Raw genomic sequence first — 16,648 nt, forward strand, 5'->3', positions numbered from 1 at the left:
CCAGAAATGCTAACGATGGTTGGCGTATACATGTTATGCTACTGTGCTACTGATGTCTAAGATGATGTCAGGAGGTCATATTTTTCAATGGAAACATGCTAATACATTTGCTGTCAGGCTGCAATGCAAATTCTCTGGGATGTTCTACACACGGCTGGTTGACCTATAGATAATTAATAACCTTATCATCCATCAACACCTCTTTAGCTTATGGCATAGATTCTTTTTTTTTTCATGAGTGCACAGAAATGTTTTGTGAGGCATCAGGCCAACAGAAGCGGAGCTTGGCGAGGGGGGAAAAAAGTTTCACAAACGACCAAATGTCACTAATTAGTTTGAACTCTGCATTTTTGATGAGGCCAGTTGGTGTGTTGGGGTGGTGGCGTTGGCAGGGGGCAGAGGGAAGACGGGGAATTGATGGGCTGTGCCTCAAAATGTAAATTAAACAAAAGGCGGGAGTTCACATGACAGCTTTGGAGGGGCAGGGCTGGAGCACTTCTGATTTTCTGTGTGAGAAGGAGAACAAGTGGAGCACAGAGCACCAAACATTGGCACATGGCGAACAGCTCGGAGGCAGCTGAAGCAAAATAACTTCTGTTCTAGGGAACAACAAAGGAGGAACAAACAGCGTGGCCCACAACTTTTTGGTCCTTATTATTCTGTGATTTCGTAATCTAGAGGATGGGATCTGATCTACAAACCATGGACAGCTGGTTCATTTCCACTGCCGAGCCTTGTGGGAGATGTAGTTTCTTCTCTCTACGACATATGCAAATCCCAACTGTCCCTCCCATCTCTCTCCATAATTGCCGACTTTTTCGGCAACAGAAGGAGGCCCATTTGCGCACGGGTGTGTATATGGGTGCGTGCGAGGCGGCGTGTCTGCGCGCGCAACCCTATGTTCTCGTCAGGGTCCAGCCTTATTTCAAGGGATAAATAAAAGATGCAGAGTTCTTCTGAAGGAGCCCAACAGAAGGTAGACGCAGACAGGGATTCTTCAGAGAATCTGGGCCGTGCGTGGCGTTGCATCGATTCGCCATTCGGGCATTGCGAGGTTCAAACGCACTGCATTGTGGGCCGCAGATTGTGTTGCCTGTGTGACACGCTAAAAGCCGGCCCCCCATCTGCCTGACAGATTTGCTCGGGCGGCTTCTGAAAGCTTTGGCGAAGAGAGACAGGTGGGGATGGAGAGACAAACAGGCAGAAGGAAGTGTGCCACTCATCACCTCTCAGCTGTCAACGAAGGGAGAGGAACTTTTCCGGCGCCGAACAACCGGCCAACTTTGTGCTGAGCAGCCAGCTGAACTCCCGTGAAGCTCCGTGGGCAGACTGTGAGGAGCTATACCTGTCCACCAGCTCACAGGAGGAGAAGCATCACCGAGAAGAAGAAGCAGACCCGGTGATGATGCACCCTGACAGCCTGCATCAGGGTAAATTATGGTAATGGCATGCAGTCATCTGCCTGGTGCCATTTGACTCGACAAAAACACTTAAACACTCCAGCTATTCCTCTAAGTGGGAAGCAGAGAGGCCATCTTGGATGGGTGGGCCTGTGGGTATTTTGACAGGAACAGAGCAGAAGAAACCCAGTGACGCTGCAGAGACATCCCACAGTCTGTTCCACACAGAGGCAGGTGGACATGCCTCCTCAAAACCTGCCGGGCTGCAGATACGTGTCGCCCTGTATTCCATACGTGTGGAATTCAACTGCTTGGATGGCAGATTTAGTGATCTGATTCTCTTTTAAAAAATAACAATTAAACGGCATTTTCAAGTTTTACATTAGTCAAACTTGACAAACGTCATTCTGATTTTTACTGTCTCTGCAAAGACATTCATGGGCTTAGCTACCAGATTTTGATTTATTTTTTTAAAAAAAGCATTTTCATGGCTAGATAACATTAGACATGCTTTTAGTCTGATCACATTAGGGTTCTTGAGAGACGCAGTGTAATGACGGCCCAATCAAATCTATGCTCCCATTCAAACCTGGAATCAATACCAATATGTTCTCATTATGAAATGTATCTTTTTGCAGTGGTGAGCAGCTGCTCTCCCGCTGCCAACGTCCCTCCTTCTTCTCTCTCTGTTGAAACTCTATACGTGGCTATCTGAAATAGCAGACAGACAGAATCGATACAAAGTGTGTCAGCAGCGGCTCTCCCTTTTAAAATGCCTCATATGGGGTTGGGGGGGGTGGGGGGAACCCTTCTGCTGATAACTGGCCTTCACAACTCTAACAGATCAACGTAAATTCATTGAGACAAATTTCCACATACGCTAAACGTGTATGTAAATGTCTTTGTAAGCATAAATCCAGATTATTTGGACAGGACACGCTGCAGCATCCAGAGAACCAGCCTTCCCACGTTCCGTACCTGCACATTAATCATTTCCTCCTATGCTAAGCTAAATATTGCTGCTGCACCTAATTGCAGGCCCTATCTTTCTCGTGCAGGTTGGCGGTTCATAAAAGCAACATAAACTATGGAAAGTCCATAAAAGGCCACAGACAGAATTTCAGCAAGTGGAAGAGGCAGAAAAGGGGGAGAACATTAGGCCGCAGGTGGGGCTGAGGTTAAACGTGAAGATAAATGTCATTTCTAACCCTCTGTTGGCCTATACAGCACAAACAGGGTGACGGCGCCGTGCTTATCATCGGCTGCACACGCGTCCCCACATTTCTTTCTCTCTGGTCCTGCAACAATTAGCTCCAAGATGGCAAAGAGCTTGTGAAATGTCATTCTGCCAGGTAAAATAGCTATAATATCACAAAAGCTGCAGCTGAGTCGCTCATACGGCACAGTAATGAGAGGAAGGTGAGAACCAAGGCCATAATTTCACAAAAAGAGGCAGGAGGGGGCAGAGATTTCAGCACTGAGAGGGAGAGGACTGGGATAGCAGTCAACTGGATTTTCAATGCTATGCTAATATTTACGCTAATTTGACATTTGTTTTAGGTCAGATGATGATAAAAGGCTCCCTGTCAGATGTTCATTATCAGTGAACTGGCATTTTTACATTCTGTACGAGTTTCTTGATTGCTCATGAACAGTTCGGGAGGTTCTGTCAATATATTATTCAGTATGAATATTCAAACCAGCAGCACTACATGAACATACAAAACACTGTTTCCTTTTTTTTAAACTTGTCACAACTGTCCTGTCTGCAGAGTCCAGATGGAAAATGAAACTCAGGACAAGCAAAGATGGCCCCTGGAGGCCTTATACCCTCACCCCCCACCCAGAACTAGAGCACTGGCTTGGCAAAGGGACCAGGTCTCCGCCCTATGCCTGCTGGGGGGGCTTCAATACCCACAATCCCTCCTCCCATCTACCCCTTCCCTCCTGCAGTGGATGGTGCCCAAATGCCAGCACGTCCCACCTGGGCTTACCCAAGCCTGTCCTTACTGTTGTGGGGGGGGGGCTATGGAGAGCACTCACCCTTGACGGTAACACTGTGGTCCAAGGACTGGCTGAGGTTCAGATAATTCTGTTAATCATGCACAGTGGCAAACAAGTACCCAGAACAAAGGGGATCCAACAGACCAGAAATGGTCCTACATCTCCAACCACTGTGCTCGTTCAGTAATTAGCACTTTCATTTGGTCTAACGTTTCTCCTTGGAGACTTTTGTTGGGTTTTTAACACAAGTCAAAGCACAGATCCCAATCCTTGTTATCCACTGTGGAAATATTACAGTTCTAAGGTTTTAACTTGTACTAAACTCGCATTAAACCGATCTATTTCATGAGCTAGCATGTAAATTGGGTACAGAATTTTGCGTATAAAGTCATCTCTGACTCACTGCCTTGCTGCCAGGCTGTTGTATCCAATCGTTGCTGCTAGCTAGCTGCTCAGATGCTGTCAAATTGAGTGGCAACCTTCTCGGCTCGCTTACATCTGGGGTGTGAGGGGTATGTGTCACAAACAGTCTCCTGTTCCAGAAATCCACTCTGTTTATCACCTGCTGCTATTCATATTCATGTCACTATGCCTCTCTGGCCTGAGAGAAGATTCAGTTGGTTCACTGACCAGCTGCCTTTTGGGTAGTTCTGGGTTTTCTAACTGATCTTCTGAGCTACAGTTTGCTAATTAAAATGCTTCCAGAGATGTCTGCACCACAGAGGTATTAACATATCTAACGTTAGAGAATATGTCGGCTTTCATGAATGCGGAAACTAAATGGAATTTTAAATCAAACACAAACATGTCGCTATTAAAGCCGGCTAATCATTTGATTACATTTGGAATAAATCTGAAACGGACCTCACCAACTGAAAACATAGCAACCGTAGCGTGAGAGAAAAATGAAAATTAAATACATTATTCACGTTGCACCTTCATCATTGCATTTGGCCCATGTGCTGGGTGTGTTTGTACTAGTGTGTGTGTGTGTGTGTGTGTGTGTGTGTGTGTGTGTGTGTCTTATCTGTTTGGCTCTGACTTTGGCAGACATTCGCACTATGCCATGCATACAGAAACATGCAGGAATGGGCCCGGAATCAAGGTCAGGCCTGGAAAACAATGTAGGGACACTCCTAAGACCTGACTTCTGCTGAGTTTGGCAGTGTGTTGCCCATCCCCCGAGGCCACAGCCAGGAATCCCGCATCACGCCGATTTAAGGAGAGGCGGGTTTTTTTGAAGAGACTACATGGTCTTTTGGCACTGAAGGAAGGCCTACTTTAACCCCCGGTAAATAGTTTAGCAGAATCTTCCCACAAAATCAAAACCTCACAAAAGAAGAACGGCAAAACTTGGTCACATTCGGGGAAACTGCTTCACTCGATTTTCAAAAAGACATTTGAAAGAAAACCACGCGGCACAAGAGGCCAAGGGCTAGAAATACAAAGAGATGGAGATCAGAGTGCCCCCCCCCCCCCCCCCCCCCCAACACTTTTGTGCTGACCTTAAAAGGAGCTGCGCACTGTGCAAACATCTGGTCCATCAGCTGGATCCTATGCATCAGCGGGCACAGGGACACAGTGGGACAGGTTGGCGGCTGCCTTTGACAGCAACAGTTAATTTCCAACATAATCAATTTATGTGCAGCTCCATAATAACCATCTGTGTTCTGCACAAGGAGGACAGTCCTGAGGAACAGAAGAGCACGGGCTGCTCCTCCTCTCCACCAGCTACGCCAAGAGTGGAGGGGAGATGAAGGGAGCGGAGGAGATGGAAGAGACGGAGTAGGGATGTTAAGGAGACAGATGGGGGGCCAAAGGGTTAGGACAAAGAAGGCGTGATAGAGATGATGAAGAGGAGAAAAGTTTGGTCGCTGAACTACAACCTGGGGAAAGGAGGAGGCAGGATTACAATCGTGTGACGCACGCGGGCGTCTTGAGCCTCCCCCGCTGTAGAGCCAGTTGTTCTACAAGGTTAGTTTCTTTGGCACTTCGAGCTCACCGTATCCCCAGATCCACCTCCGATGTCAAAACGTGCCGGGCCGGGTGTCACTCAGACGATTACCGAATCACCTCGGTGAGCCAATTACACCCCGAGCTGTCAAGGGCAATAGCGAACGGCGCCTCGAACGCAGACACCCACAGCTTGGCTACTGGGGGACAAAACATGAAAACAGACTGAAGCTCGGTCGACCCCTTCACCCCTGCTACATGCAATTTTCACAAGAGTAATCAGCATAATGCGCCAACCAGCACACATGACGTCTGAGCTGCTTTGAGGAAACTTTCGTTCGAAAGTGAGAACTGTGCTTTAAAACGGATCCTTTTTTCAACTGCGTGGTTGAACAGTGAACGTTGGAGCTCCACGTGTGACGGTTCAGATGCTTTAAATGTCACTTTGCCCTGAATGTAACAAGGAGCGTCGCTCAAACATCACAAGCCAACTGGCTTTGAGCTCACCTTCCTGCGAGGACCTCAGGTGTGTGATCTTGCTGGGAAATATATTTTTGCTGGATCCAATTTACTGGTGGACCTCAATATAGTCCATAACCTATCATGCATTATACATTCACTGTGTGGATGTCCATGTGTCCCTGTACATCCTCTGCCGCCCTAATTGACATGCAGCAGGGCCCAGCAGCTGTGAGGCTTTCCTTGTGTGTGTGTGTGTGTGTGTGTGTGTGTGTGTGTGTGGGTGTGTGTGTGTGTGTGTGTGTGTGTGTGTGTGTGTGTGTATCTAAAGCTCTCAGTAAAGCCCTTGCATCCTCTGGGCCACCTGGACATAATAGCCCTCAGCTGCCATCATCACAACCAATGCAAGAAGCAGCGCGAGCCGAGCAACACACACTTGGGCCCACGTTGCTCGTAATCATGCGTGCACGTAAATTGAATTTTTAGATGAGCAAATATAACAAAATTGTAATCACAAAAATGCATTTCAATATTAAATTAACAAATCGGAAAAACAATTTGACATAAAAGTGAAAGGCCTGCACACTGAGCCTTGATTATATATATATATATATTTAATACATATATTTCCCTCCCGCCTTTATCAGAAGCCTTTGATTCTGTCCTGCTTCTCAATTCTTCATGGAACTCCAGCATTTCAAAGAGTTCTTCCTCGCTCCCCTCCTCTTTCCCGAGCGGAGTGTTGGCCAAGTCTAGGAGAGGGACTGCCCATCAGAGGTTGGCTGCTATCAGCAGGGGGCCTCATGTCTCCAATTCAGGTCAGCCTTGGCTACAGACAGGGACTTTAAAGCGAGCCACGACGCATCCTGTGATCCCAGTAAGCACGCTTGTTAGTGGAATTGATAACGGACCCATACACCTGGGTCCTCTGAAGTTGGCATGGCATTTTAAAGGGGAAGACGGGGAGCCAGGGCGGCCAGATACCATGCGCAAACGTGCTGAACCGAAGAAGGGAGGGATGGGGGGGGGGAAAGGTCTTTTTGGCATGTGACGAAACAGAATACGTTTCGGGGAGCGACCTAGAACATTGTGGAATTATGTACAAATACAGGGCATATGGCATGGAATCATTGGAAGAATCCTAAATGCGTTTTGGCTCCATCATGGTAGCGCCTTTTTCGACAAAGTTTGAGTTATATTTACGTCATTATGAGAGTCCTGCGTGGGGCATTTTCTCTGACATGATGAAACCCAAACCTTTGTGTCTCCCTCTCAGCTATCACGGATGCAAGCGGCGCACTCAGATGCCACATTTATGATAATCAGAGTATAATTCATTTATCGGCTCTACCTTTGCCATGTGTTGACCCCACGGCCATGTTGCCAGCTCACATCTGGCTGTGTGGTGCGGCGGCTCAGTCCTGGATGGGATTTGCCCCTGGTGATGGGGCATCTGGGAGACCAGATGAAGCAGAGGCTTGATGAGTGCTTTGTCTATTATGGATATGGGGGCTTTATTGAGACATTGACAGCTGCGCATTGACAGTCTCCTGAGCAGGAGGCCTAGTTCGGCAGTGGTGCTTTTTTTCCTGTTGCCTGGCGAGCGAAAGCAGAGCTCCGATAGAGGAATGGGTGCGTTTTAACCTTTCAGGAAAATTCATAATTGATGAGAAATCTGTGGCGATAAGCCTCCACATCCAGTAGGACCAGGATACTACGATAAAAGATCTGCCAAAAAAGATGACGTACATGCGTGAATCTGCCATTGTGCCGTCAGCAGTAAGGTGGATGGAGGGTCGGGAGGATGAACGGAATCATAGTTGCGACCTACGGACCCGGCAAGCCGAGCCCATGTTCTCCAACCTTGCCTCCTGCTCGCCATTTGTGAAGGATTTGGGGATTTCATAATTTCCTGTTCTTTCTGAAAGGGGGATGGCAGCACCTGGTCCACACAGCTGTACTTCATTTAGAGAGCAATTTGAAAAGAGCGAGGGGGAGAGGAGAGGAGCGGAGCAGCCTTGTCATTAAGGGCTCCAGAATGGCCTCCGTTTGTTAGACACATGGCACAGAGTTAATGCCGCTGAATAGGGAATAGGCGCTGTTGATGCTGTCACAAATTTCTCATAAGTGCCACGACATCTGAAAAAGCCACTCCAACTGCAGGGGGGTGAAATTCAAATTTTTTTCCTTACCAAAGAAGGTTTTTTTCGGTAGGTAATTGACAGCTGGGGCTGCGATGCGTGCGTGAGTTTCTGCGTGTCGAGATGGATCTTCTATTTGTATATCATTTCATCTCTGACGCACCTTGAAGTCGGTGGCCCGTCTGCGTCGGAGTTGGTACCGGTGAGTTGATGGTGACAATAATAAGCAGATTGTTGGTAAACTGAGGCGATGCGGAGGTTTGTGCGGGATGCGCAGCTGCCTCGCCTCTCCAGAGTTGATCTAATTGATTTTGACGTGCACATGTGCAGGGGAGAAAAAAGAAACGTGGTGAGGCGGGATCAAAGGCAAACGCTTTATTGCCACATCACAGGCCCCCGCTGCATTTTGAATTCTACCAATCTGTCCAAACAGTCAGATAAAATCCTGTGATGAAGAGATGCACTCCTCTCCTGTTCCCTTGCCCCCCTTAATCTCTACCTCTCTCCGCCCCTCCTACTTCCTTTGCTTTAGCGTACGTCTCAAGTGGCGATAAGTGATGCAAGAGTCGTGATGCGGTATGAAAACAGCCATCCACAAAAGGAGAAACCAACTTCCACAACTACTTGTCACGGTCTTGACAGATGTTGAGAACCTCAAACAGGAGGAAGCAAATTTATATTTAGCGACTCCGGCAGAGGAGCCGCTGCAACACTTTTAATCTCAACAACAGGAGCATGTTTATCACCTTTTTTGCTGTCTTTCTATGAAAAGAGGAACGGCTCAACACCAAAGCTAAATTTGTACATAAAGAGGAGCTAGTAATAAGATTTTAGGAAAGTAGCTAGGTAAGATATGTCTCAATGCACCTTAAACTCAACTAAATGCTTCAGATTTTTACCACAACACATTTAATGTGCACATGAGGAGCACAACTAACAGAGAAACACGGAGCGGCAGCACGCAGCTGTCCTGTTCGGTAGTTAGCCATCTTAAATCCTCAGTGGGTGTTGGGCTGCTGCTCTGCGCTCGCTGTTAATGGGATGTTAGCGTGCGAGTGTGCGCCTGGGTCTGTGGGTACCACTTAATAAAGCGGTCGCAGCTGAATGGAGCACGCTGGGCGAAAAATGAGGGGTACAGTGGCATGCAGAGGTATGTGCATGTGTGTTTCCTCGCGTTTACTACACGCTGAGTACCAAAATACTCATACTACGAGCAAAACGAAGACATTTTTGTAATTAAAGGACATTTTGGCTGGTCCCAACAACTTGATTGTTTGAGGGTTAAGATATGGATTAGGTTAAATTGTGTTAAGGTTGGGGAGTTACAGTAAATGGGATGTTAGGAGCTGGGAAATGCATTATGTCTATGAAATGTGGTAGCACAAAGACAGAAATGTGAGGGTGTGTGTGTGTGTGTGTATACTGCTGGGATACACAAATTGGTCAGAAGGTAACGAGGAAACAATCATTGGTCCATTCATCCTCTCTTCACCCATCACTCAGGTTGTCATGACAGCAGGTAAAATGGCCACGAAGCATCCTTTGCAACCAACCTGAGACGTAAGGTACTAGAAGGAGCTCTGCAGATTTTCGAGTGTGCCTTTGGCAGGACAGGGGTTGTAATGGTGGCAGTGGGTGATTTTGAGGGTGGAGGGGGTCAGGGAGTTGTTGGGGAGGGAAAGTGGGGGTTGGCGGCTCTCCTCCCTCCTGTCAGCCCCCTCTCTCAGCCAGGCGGGCAGGCTGCGTTGGGCAGCCCAGCTCCTCGGTAGCAGATGCGAGCCCTCATGTCAGAGGCAGGCAGTGGCCCGACGGAGTGCCGCTCGTGCTCATACCTCATTGAGCCATCTCCCTTAGCAGATGGCGCGCTGCTGCGGGCGCTTCTCTCCCCGATAATTACCAGGCCTCGCCACAGATGGAAATGTCAGTCAGCCTCACAGGTCCCGGTTCCTGCCACTGCCTCCGTCCACGGCCCCTCTACCTAGGCCTGGCGCTGCCAACACTCACCATGTGTTCTGTGACTGCTGACTAGGCAGGCAACAAAAGAGGAATCCGCCCCCATGAATATTCATGCGGGGACGTTAGGTGGCTAGCTGTAGACCACACTGGGCACCGGCGAACAGTTGGCCAGGTGCAGGTTGTGACACCCATTCTGGTGTTTTTGTCTTTTACTCCGTCACCATCTTATTTCTCCGCAGATTTCACCGAGGCGCCGGCGAATCGATCTCATCCAGAAGACGGAACGGCAGAAATCACATCTGCATCTTTGTAAAGTTGTGGAATGACATATTTAGAAGATTAGGATAACTGTGTTTGCAAAATGGATTAATTCTAGCAGATGCCAGGACTAACCCCCACTTATCTGTGATAAGGTGACCAGATGTCTCCGCTTGGCAAAGGCAGTACTCTCTGAGTTTTATTACACGGCGCCAAAGCATCCCCCGAGAAATCTCCCCGCGCATTCACAGATAATCTACCTTCGCAGAGAACAAGGCGACAGGGTTTTGCTTCTTTGTGTGTCTGTCCATGTAAGGTTCTAAAAAGCTCAAGAAGATTAAATCCATGAAAATACCTTTGTGCCTATGTGCCAACAAGGCAAGGAAAGGCTTATTGGAAATGGAATCTTATAATGTCTCCCAACAGGAAACAGGAAGAAGAAGAAAAAAATCTCCCTTTTACTAAAGGGCTTTTAGGAGGAATTATTTTGTCAAAATGTTAATTTTGAAGACACTTTTTCTTTGCTTGTAATACTATGAAACCAAAATACCCTGTAAAACAAAAAGGAGCCACAGCTTAATGATGGATGCTTAATGATGGATGCTAAAATTCCTCAATCGTTAATTAGAGGCGATGTTTACAACCGTGTGTCATTTCAAGCACCGAGATGCATGCGGCTAGTACCAAGGGTGCAGTGTGTTGTCGCGGTGTGTTGTGTGTGTTGCTTTCTGCAGGTCACAGAAGCCCACAGCAATAAACAGTTGCAGCGGTTAGCAGGAGAGAGATGAGTCACCACGAGGGTGCCTGGAAGTAGACGTGGGCCGCATTCGTCTTGCTGTGTGCAGAGCACCAGTGGTGACAGCCTGGAGTCCCAGCCACACGTGCAGGTGGTGGGGAGGCCATGCAGCTGCAGTCATGCACGTAAGAATAAAACACAAATAAAAGGTCGTCTCTTTCAGTTTTGTTATGCCTTCTGGTCTGTTCGCTGCCAATAACCTAGGTAATCCAGTAATGACAGATGATATTGTTGAGTTTATGGTAGTAAGGGAGCTAGAATTCAGCAGTAGCAATAGAAATTTTGGTTCATATGAAGATACTTTTTTGTGAGTTTTTGTACTGAAATAACAGCGTCTCTTCCTGTTGCCTTGAGCGGCCAACAAATCCTGAAACGTTGTGGAACGATTGACCTCGGTCTAACCTCTGAGGACAGACCAAGTTTTGATGAGTTACACTTGGGCGGAAGAATCAGTTTCATGGTGGGGATTAACCCAACCCAGCACCCGAGTCCTGAGCTGTTGAGCTCTTGTCAGACAGACGGACAGACACGTGATAACATGTGATGCAACACAAAGCAATGCATTCAGTCTAATGGACCACACTTAATGGAAGGATCCAGCCGTCTACAAGGCTAATGCTAAGCCAATGGCCCCATTAGCTTATATTCAGGTTTACGTGGCTGTGAAACAAGACAATTGCATAGCGGTGAAAAATGAAATGAATCTAAATGTTAATCTAATTAAAACAGGCATAAAGACATCCAGTTCAGTCATCGGCCCACAGGTTTGATTATTCAGTTTTAGGGCCACTTAAGAGGCCTTTGTCAAACCCAGGGTGCGAGAGCTCAATATAACCTCTGATCATGATTAAAAGTGGTCAAATGAGACTCAAGATGTCACACCTTTGTGTCGGACAGATGCAGTTCAACAGAATGGCATCAGTCTCCCTCTGGTTTTTCTTTCTTCTTTTTGTCTTGGCCTGACAAAGCTGGCCCCTCATTTCCATTCTGCCCATTATGCAGATGAGGATGGATCACATGTCGGTTGGAGATGAGTAAAGCAAGTGCAGAGGCCAGTTCTCCTTTAGGACCAAGTGGAAATTTGCACTTAAAAGCCATTTTGTGCGCTAAAACAATGGCCCAGGTGCTGCGCCCTTGACCAAGGGCTTCGTCGTCTCCTGTGAGGCAGAAAGTTGGTGTCACACCTGCTCCGGCTAATTTCTGTTCGCTACCGGCCCGTCTCATTCAGGTTATTAGACAGTGCAGATGATGCTGTCAAAATCAAGATTTCTCTCCTTTCTTACCCTCTCCTCCTAACTGAACGTCTTGATAAATGTTCTGTCATACAGCTCCTGCGATACGAGTGAGACTGTTTGTAGCTGCACACAGAAAAGGGCCGTGTTTGAATAATAGGAGAGGCCATATGGTATTTGTTCACTGCGGAAGATTTTTGTTCCTGTTTGTCTATGGACAAAGCTCAGATCAGAGAGATTAGCACTTATCACACAAAGCAGTCAATCAGCAGACTACGTCAAAGGCTTATCACACAATACTGACGTTTGGCTCCCGACCAGAGAAGAAATCACCCATCTGAGGATCTCCGCATCGAAACCATCTGATGTTTAACTCATGATGTGAACGCACACAGCAGAGCCTTTGTCCTGGCGTTTAAACAGAGACCCTTTCAATGTCACATTAGCCGCGTGCTAGGCAAACGTCCCATTAACGCCTCGAATTATCGGACCCCTGTGACTCACATGGAGGTGGTGTGGAGTACCAGGACACCCCAACCCAGCAGACATTTAAAATGGGGTTTGTCAGCCTGGTTAGGTAAGTAAATAACACAAATATGATTCCAGGATGTCACCTCTTGCTCAAACTACCCTGACTATCTCCAAAGTTTATGAACGCACACCACACTAAAGGTCGTGCGTTGTGCGTGTGAGCGGACAAACGGGGCAAAAACTCCTGATCTGATTCTCTGGAGATCCCCAGGATTATATACGGGAGCGATAACAAGGCTACCCACATCACCAAGGAACCTGTGCAACCCCGGCTGGAAGATAAGGTCCAGAAAGCTTCCGTGAGATAACCAGTGTGTAATTTTGCACTTTTTTTTTTATCTAGCAAATATACAACCAGCCTCCACCTGTGATAAAGCGAGAAATACATTTTTCCTCCATGTGGCAGCGGCTCCCTGCTCAGATACGATATTCTTCCTTTTCCATGTCACAGATCATGCCGTTCAATCCCTGTCTCAATGCTAAAGTTTCTCCAGCTGTCAGCGGCTGATTTGTGGCTCCAACAGCTGTGGCCCCAGCTCGCCTGTTGAGATTAATGAGACTGGATGATTAGAATCATTTCAGATTTGCTGTTTGAGAGGTTGCATCTGGAGAAAAGGCCACGTCACTTTACAGTGACCATATCGCCAAAAGTTTTTCCTTTTAACTTCTGAAATACAACGGAAGAAACAACATTTCATTGGTGCAGTTAAAGATGGAGATTTCTCCAGTCTCTCAGTCTTTAAACAGAGCCAGAAAATTATTGTATAGCATCGAGTTAAAAGTCCCCTTTGGTCTTTGAGCATAATTATAATTTTGCCGTATTTAGATAAGATTAGAGGGAACAATGGATGTAGGAACATTTCTTTAAATGACTTTTCATAAAGCTTCTTATGATGAAAGTGTCCCATTATCAACAGGCATCAAACTATGCAATTAACATTGAGGGCAGATAACGAATAAATGGCCTGCGAGGGCCAGAGCAGGAACTGCTCTTGGATGCTACGTGCATTAGCATTAGCTTTGTGCTCACATAGAACTTGTTTCTGTTCAAATATATCACGAATTCTTCTTTTTTTTATGTCTGCACTGCAGCAGAGGCCCTCCTGCAAGCAGGGACTTGCCCGCAGAGCAGGAAAAGAAGTGCAGAGGAGTTCAGAGTGGGCGTGCGTGAGTCAACGAGTGAGAGAAAGTAAGAGTTGGGTGACCTTGTTACTAGTTGGGTTGAGTTGGACAGGCTGGTAGGAGGTTGCTGTCTACAGGGAGGGACAGACAGATGCTCGCTCTTCTCCCTGGGCAAAACATCTCGCCTGGTACAGGCAGCGCACAATCTGGCCGGGCAGCTGTAACCCTAATGATCACTGGTGGCGCTGCACCTGACCCACCGACCAACCGGCCGGCGCCGCGCTCGCCGGGCCCTCCCCCTTTTCCCTCTCTCTCTGCTCCCCGACCCCCTTTCTCCTCTTTGACCTCCAACTCTGAGCAGAAAGACAAAGGGGAGAAGGTGTGGGGAGTGTGTGTCTGTCTGTGTGTGTCTGGGGGGGGGCAGGTATAGAGTTGAGCCAGATTGACGCGTGTTTGCATGGGGGGGGGGGGTTTGGATTTAAGGAAAATGTAATAAATATATAGAGAAGTGGAGAAGTGAGGGTATAAATGGAAGATAGTGTGGAAGGAAGATTGTAAGGAGCTCCCATGCTCCCCTCCTGCCACCGCTGATCCAGGCTGAGCTGCTTATCGGTTCTCTCCCACACCGCTCTCTGGTGTCAGAGCTCTAATTCCAGGGGCTCGGGCTGGAAAATGAGCCTGGCTGCGTGCACAGCATTCATCTATGGATGGACGGACGCATGAATGAGGGCACGGATGTATGTTCTGATGCTTAAACAATGACTGGCATGATGGATGCAGAGTGTGGGTGGTCGACCCGCGGGGGTCCGGTACAATCGCAGCACTCGGATCAGCTGGTTTTGTTTGGTTTACCGACAAAAGAACAATAAGAGATGCAACAATAACCTCCTGGTCTCATACAGTCGATATAAGACTTTATATGACAGCCATAAAAAGCTTTAATACGATCTGTTAAAATGTCCATGTTTATTTATAATAACGCACATTTGAGTGGGAAAATAAGCACGAGCACACATTTTCCTGGAGCCATTTTTCATATTTGAGGGGACTTATGGTTTTACCCAAATATGTTTTGTCCAGTGTGTGAATTATGAGCTGTAAGACTCCTAAATCCACATTAATCAAAGCTGAGCCGTTGTTTTCTCAAGCTCTCCACACACACCCGCACACACACGCTGCGCATGAAAGGTCGTCCTTTCCGGCCTTCCGCCGTAAACATTTTAATCCCAATTAATCACCGATGCAGCCGTCGCTCGATCTGATCATTTTTTTTGTCAGCAGCAAGATCCAGATTTGCACGGCTGACGCACAGCTCGCCTGTTTCCTCCGTCCTGATCTGGAGAGAGCGACGGAAACGTTGTGTTCTGGTGTGTGCACTTTCAAAAGGGGGTGCTAGTCGTCTTCATTTGGATCCTCTCTGTCTGCACACCACTGAGAGGGTTCCAAGCCTTTTTAGGCTCAACGCAAAACAAATGACGACAAAATGTAATGAATAAAGCTAATCCCTCCAAGCTAGTTGCCTCAATACAATGATTCTGTGGCATTCTGATTATTTTCTCAAAGGAGCGTTTTAAAAAAACTGGTTTCCCCCTGGAAACAAAGGGTTCTGGGTGCTTTTGTGACGCTCTGATGTTGGCCTGTCAATCGCTTTTCGCTCAGCCGATTTCGGGTGAGAAAAACGGCGAGAAACTGCGTGTTTGGTGTCAGAGACAGATCGAGAGAGGAAAAGACAGAGAGCATCTGCGAGTGAGAGGGAGAGGAAGCAGAAGGGGTGCTTGAAAGTGCGAGTGAGGAGCGGGTGTGTTTGGAGATCGGCCCGGGCCAAGAATGTGTCCGTGACTGCTGCTCTGTGTATCTGCCTAGCCTGGGTGACACCAGTGACACAGACATTTCCCAGCAGCCTCCTTGCAGGCCGGAGCCACCGCCGCTCTTCCGGGAGCCAATCTACTGTACACACACAGACACAGACACAGACACACACACGATCGCTCTGCCTATCCCTCTTTAGGCCAAGCAACAGGCTCTGTGTTAGCCTAAACAGACCAGGACAGTCGGAACCATATGACCCCAGCAGGACTTCTCAGACTGTGCCTCTGCTCCAAGCGTAGTCTGCTGGCCAAGACTGCTCATGTTCGCAGCATGTCTCCAGCCCAGCAGTTCCGCCATCAGGGACTGGCATCGATCTGAGGTTCTAAATGCTCTCCACTGCGTGTCCGTCGGGCCCTTTGGTCAACTACAACATACGAGTGCGTCCCACCATCCGGTCCCGGCTCCAGTCCTCTCGTAAAGATGGTGCACTAGCGGGCGGGCACGCAGGCGGGGTCAGGACATTCGGATCTGGAGAGAGTTCACATCCTCTTCCAGCCGCCCGGCAGTCTATCGACCATGTTTCCTTTATCAGCCACTCGTCATCCGGCAGCCCTGCACATGACCAAATTAGTCCCAGTATCAGCTGTTATCTGGCCCAGAATGCCCCGTCCGCCTGACCAGCATCACTCTCTTCTCAGCCCGCCGCTACGCCAGCTGCCCCCGGACTGAGCAAATCCAGGCTACGGATACTGGGTTTGAGCTTCAGCAGACTCCAGCGCGAGGAAGAAAGGCCTCGCTTCCTTTTAAGGCGGCTGGCTTTTCTTCGGTTTATAAATATATGAGATATAAATTATATATTTATATACCGAGGAAAGGGCGGCCGGTGTTGGGAGGTGACATGAAAAAACACTTGAAAGGTGGAGGAACAATAATAAATGAGACTGTTGGACGTATAGGAGAGCCTGGGTTTAGCCGCAGATGCACAGC

Source organism: Takifugu flavidus, chromosome 16, assembly GCF_003711565.1.
Source record: "Takifugu flavidus isolate HTHZ2018 chromosome 16, ASM371156v2, whole genome shotgun sequence".
Classification (NCBI taxonomy): domain Eukaryota; kingdom Metazoa; phylum Chordata; class Actinopteri; order Tetraodontiformes; family Tetraodontidae; genus Takifugu; species Takifugu flavidus.